The sequence below is a fragment of the Lissotriton helveticus genome, chromosome 7, assembly GCF_964261635.1.
Source record: "Lissotriton helveticus chromosome 7, aLisHel1.1, whole genome shotgun sequence".
NCBI classification, from domain to species: Eukaryota; Metazoa; Chordata; class Amphibia; order Caudata; family Salamandridae; genus Lissotriton; species Lissotriton helveticus.
Window position 1 is genome coordinate 410,212,188 of NC_136068.1, and position 13,793 is coordinate 410,225,980.

The following is a 13,793-nucleotide window of genomic DNA, read 5'->3' on the forward strand; positions in this document are numbered from 1 at the left end:
CCAAAATAGAAATTTTGCTAGGGCACAAGCATAGGGTACATAACTATCCGAAACAAGTATCCTGGTTGCCTCAACATGGCTCCTAGTTCCAAGTTGCCGACACAAGTTCTTCAGCCACACCCTTCTTGGATTGGCATATTCCTTGCAGACAAATACAAAATGAGCTAATGTCTCTGGGTGGGCTGAACATGATGGACACAGGTCAGTTTTGTCTGTACAGGATTTCCATGTTTTGGTAAAAGTGTTCAGTGGAAGAGTACCCGTTCTGAATTTAAAATACAAAGACCGGGCAAAAGGTTTCCCGATTGTGTCTAGATAGGGTTCTCGCCTGGGACAATCTTTAAACATCAAAAAATCCTCTGTGAGTCTGCCAATGGATGGACTAGAATGCCTTTGGGAGCAAGCCCAATCCCGAAAGAGGTTTTTTAAGAACTTGTTTTGGAGGAGAGGTTCTGCTGGACCAAGAGTCTGATAGGCCCAAATTTGACAATAGATTTTTCATATCAGTTAACCATTTGACTCTGGCCCAGTGTGGTGACTCCATTATTTCTTCCAAACTTCTGGCGTAGGCACTAAGTTCCTCTACCCGCCAAATGCGGGCCCATAATAGGAGAGGGCGAAATTTCGCAATTTCGCCGATCTGGGTACAGCCAAGGTCCATAAATAAGGGCAAAAGGGGGGTACTTTGAGGGAGGGACATTATTTGCCTACAGAATTTATTCTCAGATTTTTGCAGTGCTTGAGAAGATGCGAAGCCCCAAAGTTCAGCTCCATAAAGCGCAGAGCTGACACCTTTGGCGGCATAGATCTCTAGGACTGTTCCTATTGGTTTGAACGAACTGGAACGTTGCTCCCTTAATAGGGCACCTGTGATCCTTTTATGATTCAGCAGCATCTTATCTAGATGGGGAGTCCAATCCATTTTGTCAGAAATGCGTATCCCTAAATAATCAAATTCTTTCACCCTTTCCAGGGATTCGGTGTTTAAAGTAGGGGGGCGCACTTTCTGTTTAGGGGGATTAAGGACGAGGTATTTTGTTTTATTGGTGTTTATGACCAAGCCTCGATCGGTACAAAAGGATTGGAAGTTATCCAAGAGTTTCTGTAGTCCCATAGGGGTTTTGGAGATTAGGAGCGTGTCGTCCGCGAAGAGGAGGGTCGGTATACGTACCCCCCCCAGGGATGGTTCGTCAGATGGAGATTTAAGTAAGTGCTCCACCACCCCATTAATGTACAGGGAGAAAAGGGTGGGAGCCAGAACACATCCCTGGCGGACCCCTCTCTTGACCGGAATACAGCCTGTTTTCTCCCCTCCGGAACCCCACCTGATTTGGGCAAAGCTGTCTTGATGGAGCCTAACTAATAGGGACAATAAGTACTGTGGGAGCCCCATGTTGGCCAGAACCCTCCATAGCGAGTCCCTGGGAACGAGGTCAAAGGCAGTCTTTAAATCGATAAACGCGAGATAAAGACTGCCCTTGCCTATCACTACCACCTTCCAGTGGATCATCATAAGCCTAAAGGCCTGCTCTATCGTTCCAGTGCCTACTCTAAAGCCGGCCTGAAAATCGGTAAGTATTTTGTTTTCATCCACCCAGTTGAGTATCCTGAGTAGAATGACTTTACCGACAACTTTTTGGCTTACATCCAGTAAGCTAATCGGCCTATAATTGGACGGATCATCCCTAGGGCCTTTCTTGTGGATGGGAACCACCTCTGCCCCCTTCCAAGAGACAGGAATGGGGGCACCCCTACAGATGGCAAGGAGGAGGGAGTGGATTAATTTACCCCAATTAGCACCATCAGCTTTTAGCAGATCCCCAGGGATGCCATCTGGTCCTGCAGCTTTTTGTGGAATGATGGAGTTAATAGCATATTCTACTTCCTTCAGTGTAAAATCGGGATCGCCAGGGAAAAGGGAGTAGTCAACATGAGGAGAGGAATGGACAGACCCTCTTCCATTCATATCGTCATGGCAGGAATACAGTTTGGAAAAATGAACCTCCCATACCTGACCCGGAATATTGCAGGTTACGAGGTCAATATCCGGTCTGTTTCGCGCCCTTATGGTGTCCCAGAAGGATTTAGAGTCTTTATTCGTGCTGGCTTCCTTAAGGGTTAGCCAATAGTTATCCTCCCACTCCCTTTTTGCTACCAGTAAAGCCTTTTTATGGTCTCTTCTGGCAATTTGGATTAGAGGGAGAGACTTCCCTTTAACTGCCTCTATTAAGCGTGATTTGGCCTTCCTGCAATTTGCCGAATACCAATCATGTGTGCCTTTTGGTTTAGGTTTCTGTTTCCCCACTGGCAATTGTACCCAAAAGAAGTCCCCAATAGTTTTTATAGCAGCTTCAAAAACAGCGGTGACCTTGTCTGCTGCTATGGTCAGATTAATAGAGCCAATTTCAGCTTGCATGCCCTTAACCACTTCGTCTATTGTGGATAGTTTGTCGGTATTGCACATAAACTTACTCCACTTTAGACGCCTGCCACAAGTAGCGACAGTAATCCCCTGTGGGCGGCCAAGAGAGACTGGCAGTGCTTCAATGTTTCAAGGATTTTTTAAGGATAAGGAGAGTGGGTTATGGTCGCTCTCTACGGTATTGGTAATAACCATATCGTTAACATAACTCCAGAGGGCCCTATCCAGCAGGATATAGTCAATCCGAGTGCATTGGCCAACCCTGTTGAATGTGGGCGCACCCTGGAGATCAGATCGAGTGCGACCATTAGCAGCTCTTAATCCAAACTCCAATGTAAATGCATTGAGATGGATTGCACTGCGAGTCCAGCGCTTAATGGGTGGGATAGAGAGAATAGGGATACCCCATCTGCTGTCCTCTTCTCCTAAATCTGGAATTCCTTCTAAGGGGAGTGGTTCATATGTACAATTAAAATCCCCTGCTATTAGGATATGTCCACAACCACTCTGCTCTCCCAGCTGAACCTCAAGCTCCTTCATTGTGGGTGAAATACACCCATTTTTTGTTCCCCTAATATAAACATTGTAAAGGTCAACGGTTATACTTCCCCGTAGACCCAATAGGGAGACACCAAGAATATCCGGAGTTCCTGCCTTCTTAGTAGTTATTCTGTAATTAAGCAGGATACTTATCCAGATAATAAGCCCCCCCGATGGCCGTCCCTTCCCCGCCTTGGTTTTTACTGCTGGTACAAAAAGAGTGACAAACCCCACCCTATGCAGTGGCTCGATAGCCCATGTCTCTTGAAATATGCAGATATTGTGGGCATCAACCAAGGCATTCCACTCCGGGAGGCCCAGCTTCCTTGAAATCCCAGCAAGGTTCCAGCTAAGGATTTTTAACTCGCCATGCGCTGGATTTCCGGCAGGAACCGCAATACATCGAGGGTTAGATAAATCTGCACTGTCCCTAACTGATATAGGTGATGACACCTCTAAGTTTGTAGGGAGAAATGTACCCAACGATGCATCCTTTTTTCCCTCATTTACATGAGGGAGGTTAGTGACTAAACCTCCCTCAAAAGAAAGTCAATCAACCTCATCCAATACACAGTACCTATTGGGATGGGCAAACTGTGTATAGGAGGGGTTAAAGGACGGGGATGGAGACAGGTCCTGCCATGGCTGTTGCCAATAATGATTGGCAATGGATGGTTGCTGGGGAAGTTGCTGCCACTGCTCAGTGGAATGGAAAAAGGGCGGTACAGAGGGGAGAGGTTGCTGCCACTGGGGACCAGCATGGTACAGGACAAAGGGTGGAAAGTTAAACGGCTGTCGCCCGTGGTTAGGGACATATTGAGGGGGACGTGCAAGCCCTTGATTAATTGGATTAGCTGGCCGATGGAAATTGGGTTTTGTCAAGTGGGGAAGGAAGTAAGATAAGGGGAGTGGTTTGATCTGGGTGGCAGGACCACTATTAGGTGATTTACAAATAAAGGTCGCAGCCCCCACATCCCTAAAATTAACAGTAATTACATCCCCTGGTATTGTTTTCTTACTCCTACCCACCCAATCACCTCTCCGTACAGTTAGAATCTCCCCACTCATACTACTAGGCAAGGGTTTATGAATTTGGAGCCACTGAGCACATTTATTTCTTAACTCCACATAAGTCTCTTTAGCTCCTTCCTTCAGAGGGGGGACAGCAGTTAACACAACCACAAAAGGAGAAACTTCTGGTGGCAGGTTAATAGACTTGAAGCGAGGCTGCCTTGGTTTAGGGGCTTCAGAGTTATTTGTGGGGTCAGAGGCTAGAGTATTCGTAGGTTTACTATTGGGAACCGTAGTTTGGGAGGTGTTAGATTTAGTACCAACGGCTAATTGCTGCACAGATGGAGAGTTGCTCACCGCTTTTGCATTGGAAATAAGTGGCGGTTGAGCAGGGTTAATCCCTAGGTGGGGAAAGTATGATACAGCTTGGTCCTTAGGAGGTGGAAGGATTTTCGCTTTATCAGTTATGGGCTTAGTGACCCTGGCTGACTGTTGGGAATTAGATGGCGGTTCTCTATACCCCTGTTGCTGAACAGGCCCAAGCTCATTAATTTTATTGGGCCATTTGGTATTAATGAGCGATGTTAACCTATCAAGTTTAGAAATCAAGGGTTTAATATGGGCCGCTATTGTAGCTTCAAGATCATGCTTAAGGTCCGTGACCATATTATCAACCCAGCATGGGATGCCTGGCGCTGTATGTGGGATAGGTGTTACCAAATTGTGATTACTAATTTTGGCTTTATCCTTCTCCTTAGGTTTGGACTCCTTATTTACAGATTTGTTTACCACTTTTATGGGAATAAGATCAGCCTTTCCCCTGGGATCGCTAGGCACATGAGGGGTCGACTTGGCAGCTAGATCGTCCATGCTCGGCTCCACCTCTCCAGGAGACTGACAGGCTTCTAGATCTGGGGTCGCCTCCAAATCCACAAAGGACGGGTCCGACTCCGAGCAGGAAACTGACAGGTCGACAGCACTCGGTACTGTGATAGTGCCTATAGTGGTCAAGGGCAAGGAGCAATTGTTGGAAGCTTGCTGAAGAGGTGAATTTGCATTAGCAAGAGAACCCAGGGAAGAACGCTTGGCATTCATTAGGTCAAGGGAGACTCTTTTCTCTAGAAGTACAATGCTCTTGTCAATTGTCTCATTTACCCGAGAAATAAAAAGGTCAATGGGACCAGTCACTAGCGCTACCTCCGTAGCTTTTTTGGTGCAGCTTCTTGTTTTATGCCGCATGATTGACTTTGAAGATGAAAAATGCTATACCAGATATTGAATGGCAGTAGCCTCGAAGAAGATTGGATGGCAGCCGGCCTACCTGGATGGTGGTTTCAGGGCGATAAGACAGGGATTCAGGGCCTGGGCCGTCCTCTGCCGTCCTTGAACGGCCTTAAACGGCCCGCTCTTTGCCCGGTCTTCGCCCCGTGCTCCGCCCCGCGCGCGTCCCGCGTCGCGGTAGAGCTGAGGCCAGCAAAGAAGGAGGAGGCTAGGGGCGTGGCCGCCGGGGGAAGAGGCAGCAGCTGTGTGCAGCTGAGGCTGCTGGACCTCGCAGTCCCCCGGTAGGCTCCACGCACAATCTGCTGAATTTAGCCTCAACCTGGGAGCGCGTTGCTCTCCACCGACTGTGGAGCCGCTCACACCAGGGAGGACGGGGCAAGAAGGCGGTGAGCGGCACCCGCGGAGCGGGTGTTGCGAACAGTTGCAGGGAATGCAGGAAATGCAGGGAAGCACACAGCACGAGTCTGGCTCCTCACGGATGGCAGGTAAGAATCCCAGGAAGCGCCAGTCAGCCAGAAAACCCAGGCGGTGTTAAATGCGGAGGCTGGGGGCGTGGCCGCCGGGGGAAGAGGCAGCAGCTGTGTGCAGCTGAGGCTGCTGGACCTCGCAGTCCCCCGGTAGGCTCCACGCACAATCTGCTGAATTTAGCCTCAACCTGGGAGCGCGTTGCTCTCCACCGACTGTGGAGCCGCTCACACCAGGGAGGACGGGGCAAGAAGGCGGTGAGCGGCACCCGCGGAGCGGGTGTCGCGAACAGTTGCAGGGAATGCAGGAAATGCAGGGAAGCACACAGCACGAGTCTGGCTCCTCACGGATGGCAGGTAAGAATCCCAGGAAGCGCCAGTCAGCCAGAAAACCCAGGCGGTGTTAAATGCGGAGGCTGGGGGCGTGGCCGCCGGGGGAAGAGGCAGCAGCTGTGTGCAGCTGAGGCTGCTGGACCTCGCAGTCCCCCGGTAGGCTCCACGCACAATCTGCTGAATTTAGCCTCAACCTGGGAGCGCGTTGCTCTCCACCGACTGTGGAGCCGCTCACACCAGGGAGGACGGGGCAAGAAGGCGGTGAGCGGCACCCGCGGAGCGGGTGTCGCGAACAGTTGCAGGGAATGCAGGAAATGCAGGGAAGCACACAGCACGAGTCTGGCTCCTCACGGATGGCAGGTAAGAATCCCAGGAAGCGCCCTATAACATAAAAAAGCAGTTTTAAAATGCTTTGTAAATGTGAAGCAGTTTGAAATCGGAAAATAAAATTCCATTGTAATCCCTATCTTGAAAAGTGATACCAGCACAAGTTCAGCAAACGGAATGGAGGCTTTAACATGGACGCATGGTAGCCTCAGTTAAAGCAGCAGTGGTATCTGCCAACAGAAAAAGAGCATGCATTTGGAGCAAAAAGACAAAGCAATATCCTAGAGTTTAGCATATTGCTTCATCTTTAGAAATACAACTACATTTTGAAAAGCTCCAACCTTCACATTAAAATTAAAATTGTGATTTTTGCATATTTCTGTTTGTGAATTGACCAAAATATTAATTAATTTGTATATTTGTTTTTATTTATAACTGTTTCTGTACTGTTTGGGGATTAAAATTGAATACATTGCTTAGGTAGGGTCCCCATGCATCCAGTAGTGATTGAGTGGGAGTCAACGGAAATCAAAAGGTTAGGAACCGCTGATGTGGCGGAACAGAGAAGAGGTCTGACAGGATAATTTTGTATAGATGTACTGTTACTTCCTTTTTCTAAATAAGGCCAAGATCGATGCTACTGTCTCTTTGACACAGATATCTATATACTGATATTGAATTAGCACATAGTTTTACGAGAATGCGTCCAGGCAATAAACTTTATTGTAAGATGCCAAATTTATAAGAACAAGCAGCTGTTATGGTTCATCAGGATAGATGTCTAGACTGATCTGAACATTAGTTCCTTTTTTACTATTTAAGAGAAGCTGAATATCCTTGAAGCAATACATGGGGGAGCCTAGCAACCAGTTACTAGACAAGTTGGTGAATGAGTTACAGAAAACATCTGAAGGACTCGGAGATCATCAGGATTTGCATATACTGCAGACTGAAATCCAGAAGCCAGGCCTTGAGTAGTGAAAGCGCCTGGGCCCATCTGTTCAGTTCTCCTCTGATGTCGCTCCTTTGATGGTTCTTTTATCAGCATGAAAGTGTAAAGGGGAGTCAAATTTTTGTAAATCAATTTAAGATGCGGTGTAACTCAATATGGCTACACAATAACTCAATTTGACAACCAAAGGAAGGTTAGTCAGAATATTTTACCAATTCAAAAATAGTTGGACATACACGAATCTCAGCATGAGTACAAAAATACAGAGGATACATTAGAAATCCAGATCTCCTCAAGAGATTTATTCTGTGTAGCAAGAAAAGAACAACAAGTTCCATGACTATTATGCATGAAATCAGAAAGCAAAAGTTAAGGTCCCCCTGCATCGGTTCGTTGGTGAAAAGCATTTAATTCTATATATCCCTACTCTAACTCTATAAGTGACATCCTTAAGTTTAGAATTTAAGAAAAAGGTTAGAGAGAGAAAAGGTATCAGTGGTTATAGTCTTCCTAAGAAGTCCCTCTGCCATCAGATAGGTCAGCAGCATGAAGCCACAACCAGAAAAGAATCACGCTAGCAGTCAGGTAGGCAAAAAAGAATGGGGTATCTGTCCCTCTCTACAATGCATCAGATAATCAAAGCTGTATTCAGCAAATGTCCCTTAAAGCTTTTCAAAACACGTACTCCACAAAATGTTGCATGATACTGATTCCTTTCACGCCCTCCTCCATGTAGGTCCTTCTGCAACGATTCGTCCCTGGTTTCTTCTCCTTCTACCGTGTGAACGCACCTCCATTCACTTTATCTTTGCCAGGCCAAGCTAACACTGACTCCTTCATTCCTCAACTTTCTAATGGAAACGATACCCTTACTTTTCATTACCAAGTGTTTGATCACCTGAAATGCAAAACATGGGAACAAAAAACATTCTACAAGACTTGCATTGGAAGCTAAGCATTCATTTCAGAAATGAGAACATTCAAAATGTACTGTGGATTCAGGCCTACAACTTAGGCTAAAGTAATGAGGGCACCTTGTTATTTACGTTTAGCATTCCAAGAAACCCATTAGCATGTACAGTAGAACTCCTCACTAAACTATTTTAACACTTCTATTTCACCTACATCCTTAGCCTAAGAAACATTCAAAATACATTTAAGACATCAACGTGTCACTTCACTAATGATCCCTACATAAGTGTGTTATTTTGTTTATATATGTATTCAGTACAATTCTATGAATCATTTGTTAAGCTTCACATTGGATTGTGTTCATTTCTTAAGGACATGGTGCTTGGTTCACATTTCCTCTAACATCTGCTTCCAAAAAAAACACTGAATATTATGTGAGCGCCTAGTACAAACGGTTACATTGCACTCCTAACAGGTACCCCATGTACGATATGAATATCTGCTCTATCAGTAGCGAAGTCAAACAAGGTTTGCTACGCAGGTCCAGGGGATGGAGCTGGGCAGTCCTGGAATCCATCCTCCTTCCTAGCTCAAATGCCAAATCACTTGAGAACGCTGGAATGTTGGATATCAGTGTCCTGCCGAACAAACAATGGAATACTCATTTATGTTGTGAATATTTTTTCGTACCAGATCCTTTGCTTTACTAAATGCAATTGTTAAAAAATAGGGTGTGACCGATGGGGGGGTTATTTCACGTAGCTCTTGGATCATAGGTATAGTTGGTTATATAGGTGGTGTAAATCCTAAAATAAATTGCAGATAGCACCTACATACAGTTTTTTTACCAAAAAATAATCATTTGCTTGTCTTGTGTCACTACTATCCCATTCCTTGAGCTGATGACGATCGCCCCAATGTATGAAGAGTCCCACCGCTGGGATGCATTGTGATTAGCTCGTATGTTCCTGTCTCTGTGCTTCCTCATGACAGTCAGGGTGTCTTCTGTGGGGGTGAATGTTTAAACTATCAATAAACATAAGAGGAGTATCACCTGGAAAAGCTCGAGGAGCGATCTGGGTGGGACGATGGGATGAGAAGCAAGTCCTTCCTGGATTATAATAAACCCCTCACTCACCAACCTGGTTGGTGACATGCTTCATCATCGGGGTCCACCCTGAAAGCCGAATGCCGTCAGGGTGTGCTACGACACCTGAATTACAGTGGAGCAGGTTATTGTGTGTGAAGGTGCAAAAAAAGAGAGTTAAAAATTGTCCTGGTATGACTATAGTGAATAAAGTTTATTTCTAGACTACTGGACAATATTAAAATGTGTGAGCGATACAGTTATAGTTTGTTATGACCATGTGTATCTATGTGTTGAAGGTCTACATGTTTCAACCCGCTAACGGAAGTTGCCGGGTTTTCTTCAGGACCAAGGAAAATGGGTGGTCAGAGTACACTAACGCTCTGCCAGTCCTAAATTCCTTTTGAACTACTGGCAAAGTATGCAGTAGAACAGTCTCTCAAAAAAGTGGGTGAGAGAAAATAAAAAGACCTGCGAAAGAAGAATGGAACAATAGTTACAAGCCTGTAACGTCGTGCAGTGCTATCTCTCATGTGTCTTTTTTACTGTGCCGAACTCATTCAGATATCACAGCGAGCTAGATGTGCACAAAGGTGAAACATATTACCAGTGGCGTTGGTGAGCTCGAATCATGCCAGCCCACCTGTCAGGTAGTGGGGTGCAGAGTGATCAATATAGTATTATTGCCTCGTACGTTCCACAGATAGTAGGTGCGTGACTCGACTATGTTCACTTATACACCTATTGGACATTATACGTGCATCTGTCTGGGAGTAGTGTGCACGGTGATAGAGATATCTTGATAGACTTGAGTCTATCACACTCAGCCTTAATAGGTGCTTGACTCAACCGGATCCATTTGCACACCTATCAATAAGTGGTGTGCACAGTGGTTGGTATATCGTTATACATATAGGTCTCATGCACTCTGTAAATTCATTTGTGCGTGACTCAATTGTGCTCACTTGCAGTATAGTGAGCGAATAACGACGTGAAAACAAATGTCCTTTTTAAACATCACTAGCAGACAGGACTCACAAACATAAAAACACACAGGAAGAGACCTAAGGGTGGTCAAACTCACTCTTGTTATTAGGGTCTCTAGGCTTCACGGGGTGGGGTGGGAGTGGGCCTCTGGTAGGGACATATTCTGTATTTTGAAAAAGGGAAAGATCGTGAGATGCCCTTGCAGCGCCCTCGCGCTGAAAAATGACCCAAGAGAAAGCGTCATTCGTATTTCTTAGCAGTAAAGTACTTACAGTATGCCAGGAAAGAACGTAGCTGATTACCTACATGCCTCTCATGTAGCCGCCCCGCGTTGACACTGCGGGCGCCGAGGCTATTTCAAAAGAGGTACGGCATTTCCGGGTGGGCGGGGTCACGTTGCTGAGACAGGGCGTGAGCCATACTACGGAACGTGTCCGGGTCCAAGTACAGGGGTTGCTAAGCAACTAGTCAAATAGTTTTACCAAATTGCATAGGTTCGAATCCCGGGGCCGGAGGTAAAATCAGGGAACGAAGGACTTTGTTAGTTCCTTCAGGAGGCCTTAGGGAATTACAAAACTTAAATTGTTAAATGCAAATGAAAGGATATAAGGACTGGCTTAGTGCCTAAGGACAAGGAGACTGGGAAATTCTAGTCGAGTGAATGTTAGGCATAAGAACTCAGTAGGAGGCGACACTCATTATGTGTCTAGCACATAGAGGTGACGTGATTATGGGTTCTTAAATACAGAGGTCAATGGACTCCTATCCGGTGATCATAAGTGCATTAAGCACAGGAACTAAATTGGCAGTTTTTTTGAGTACAGTGGTCAGAGGACCGTAGCCCATGGGATGTTATCGTTAAGCCCTACAACATGGGTGGACAGTCTGTAGACCCATCTTTGTTCCTTCTCGTACAATCGTTTTTGTACGTTGGGTCCTGATGTCACTTGTTCAATAATTGTCCATACCATCTCATTAGGTGTATGTTTTTTTTCAATGAAATGATCGGTCAACTTGGTTGCATTTCTCTTGCACCTGATAGTGCTGCGATGCTCGCTGATTCGCTGTTTTATTTTCCTAGTGGTCACTCCGATCAGGACCACTAGGAAAATAAAACAGCGAATCAGCGAGCATCGCAGCACTATCAGGTGCAAGAGAAATGCAACCAAGTTGACCGATCATTTCATTGAAAAAAACCATACACCTAATGATATGGTATGGACAATTATTGAACAAGTGACATCAGGACCCAACGTACAAAAACGATTGTACGAGAAGGAACAAAGATGGGTCTACAGACTGTCCACCCATGTTGTAGGGCTTAACGATAACATCCCATGGGCTACGGTCCTCTGACCACTGTACTCAAAAAAACTGCCAATTTAGTTATGATCACCGGATAGGAGTCCATTGACCTCTGTATTTAAGAACCCATAATCACGTCACCTCTATGTGCTAGACACATAATGAGTGTCGCCTCCTACTGAGTTCTTATGCCTAACATTCACTCGACTAGAATTTCCCAGTCACCTTGTCCTTAGGCACTAAGCCAGTCCTTATATCCTTTCATTTGCATTTAACAATTTAAGTTTTGTAATTCCCTAAGGCCTCCTGAAGGAACTAACAAAGTCCTTCGTTCCCTGATTTTACCTCCGGCCCCGGGATTCGGACCTATGCAATTTGGTAAAACTATTTGACTAGTTGCTTAGCAACCCCTGTACTTGGACCCGGACACGTTCCGTAGTATGGCTCACGCCCTGTCTCAGCAACGTGACCCCGCCCACCCGGAAATGCCGTACCTCTTTTGAAATAGCCTCGGCGCCCGCAGTGTCAACGCGGGGCGGCTACATGAGAGGCATGTAGGTAATCAGCTATGTTCTTTCCTGGCATACTGTAAGTACTTTACTGCTAAGAAATACGAATGACGCTTTCTCTTGGGTCCTTTCTCAGCGCGAGGGCGCTGCAAGGGCATCTCACGATCTTTTCCCTTTTTCAAAATACAGAATATGTCCCTACCAGAGGCCCACTCCCACCCCACCCCGTGAAGCCTAGAGACCCTAATAACAAGAGTGAGTTTGACCACCCTTAGGTCTCTTCCTGTGTGTTTTTATGTTTGTGAGTCCTGTCTGTTAGTGATGTTTAAAAAGGATATTTGTTTTCACGTCGTTATTCGCTCACTATACTGCAAGTGAGCACAATTGAGTCACGCACAAATGAATTTACAGAGTGCATGAGACCTATATGTACAACGATATACCAACTACTGTAATGTAAATTGTAAATTGATACTTGTATAGCGCACTACTCACCCGCAAGGGTCTCAAGGCGCTTGTACGAATACCGCTGTGGAACCCATCCTGGCTTTCCCTGTGAGGTGTCCACTCCTGGGCACCCCCAAGGTGGAGGCCAGGCATCCTTAGCGTTGTGGGGGCCGTTGTGGAGATTAAGCAAGCTATTGCCCAGAGTTGCAGAGTGGGACTCCATGATTGGAATAGGCACCTAGGCAAGAATCAGGTCCGTGGAATTTTTGAGCCTAAGACCCGCCGAGGCGGGGAATTGAACCCTGGTCCCGGGCTAGGCCTCTGCATCAGGGTCTGCCGCTCTAACCATTGAGCCACACTTCTCCACTTATTGATAGGTGTGCAAATGGATCCGGTTGAGTCACGCACCTATTAAGGCTGAGTGTGATAGACTCAAGTCTATCAAGATATCTCTATCACCGTGCACACTACTCCCAGACAGATGCACGTATAATGTCCAATAGGTGTATAAGTGAACATAGTCGAGTCACGCACCTACTATCTGTGGAACGTACGAGGCAATAATACTATATTGATCACTCTGCACCCCACTACCTGACAGGTGAGCCGGCATGATTCGAGCTCACCAACGCCACTGGTAATATGTTTCACCTTCGTGCACATCTAGCTCGTTGTGATATCTGAATGAGTTCGGCACAGTAAAAAAGACACATGAGAGGTAGCACTGCACGACGTTACAGGCTTGTAACTATTGTTCCATTCTTCTTTCGCAGGTCTTTTTATTTTCTCTCACCCACTTTTTTGAGAGACTGTTCTACTGCATACTTTGCCAGTAGTTCAAAAGGAATTTAGGACTGGCAGAGCGTTAGTGTACTCTGACCACCCATTTTCCTTGGTCCTGAAGAAAACCCGGCAACTTCCGTTAGCGGGTTGAAACATGTAGACCTTCAACACATAGATACACATGGTCATAACAAACTATAACTGTATCGCTCACACATTTTAATATTGTCCAGTAGTCTAGAAATAAACTTTATTCACTATAGTCATACCAGGGCAATTTTTATCTCTCTTTTTTTGCACCTTCACACACAATAACCTGCTCCACTGTAATTCAGGTGTCGTAGCACACCCTGACGGCATTCGGCTTTCAGGGTGGACCCCGATGATGAAGCATGTCACCAACCAGGTTGGTGAGTGAGGGGTTTATTATAAT

General features: G+C 45.9%; 1 protein-coding gene across 3 annotated transcripts in view; it reads left to right on the forward strand.

Annotated features, from left to right (window-relative positions):
• LOC144766795 (protein borderless-like) overlaps window positions 1–13,793 on the forward strand; it is a 190,571-nt gene that overhangs the window by 102,153 nt on the left and 74,625 nt on the right. The window lies entirely within an intron of this gene.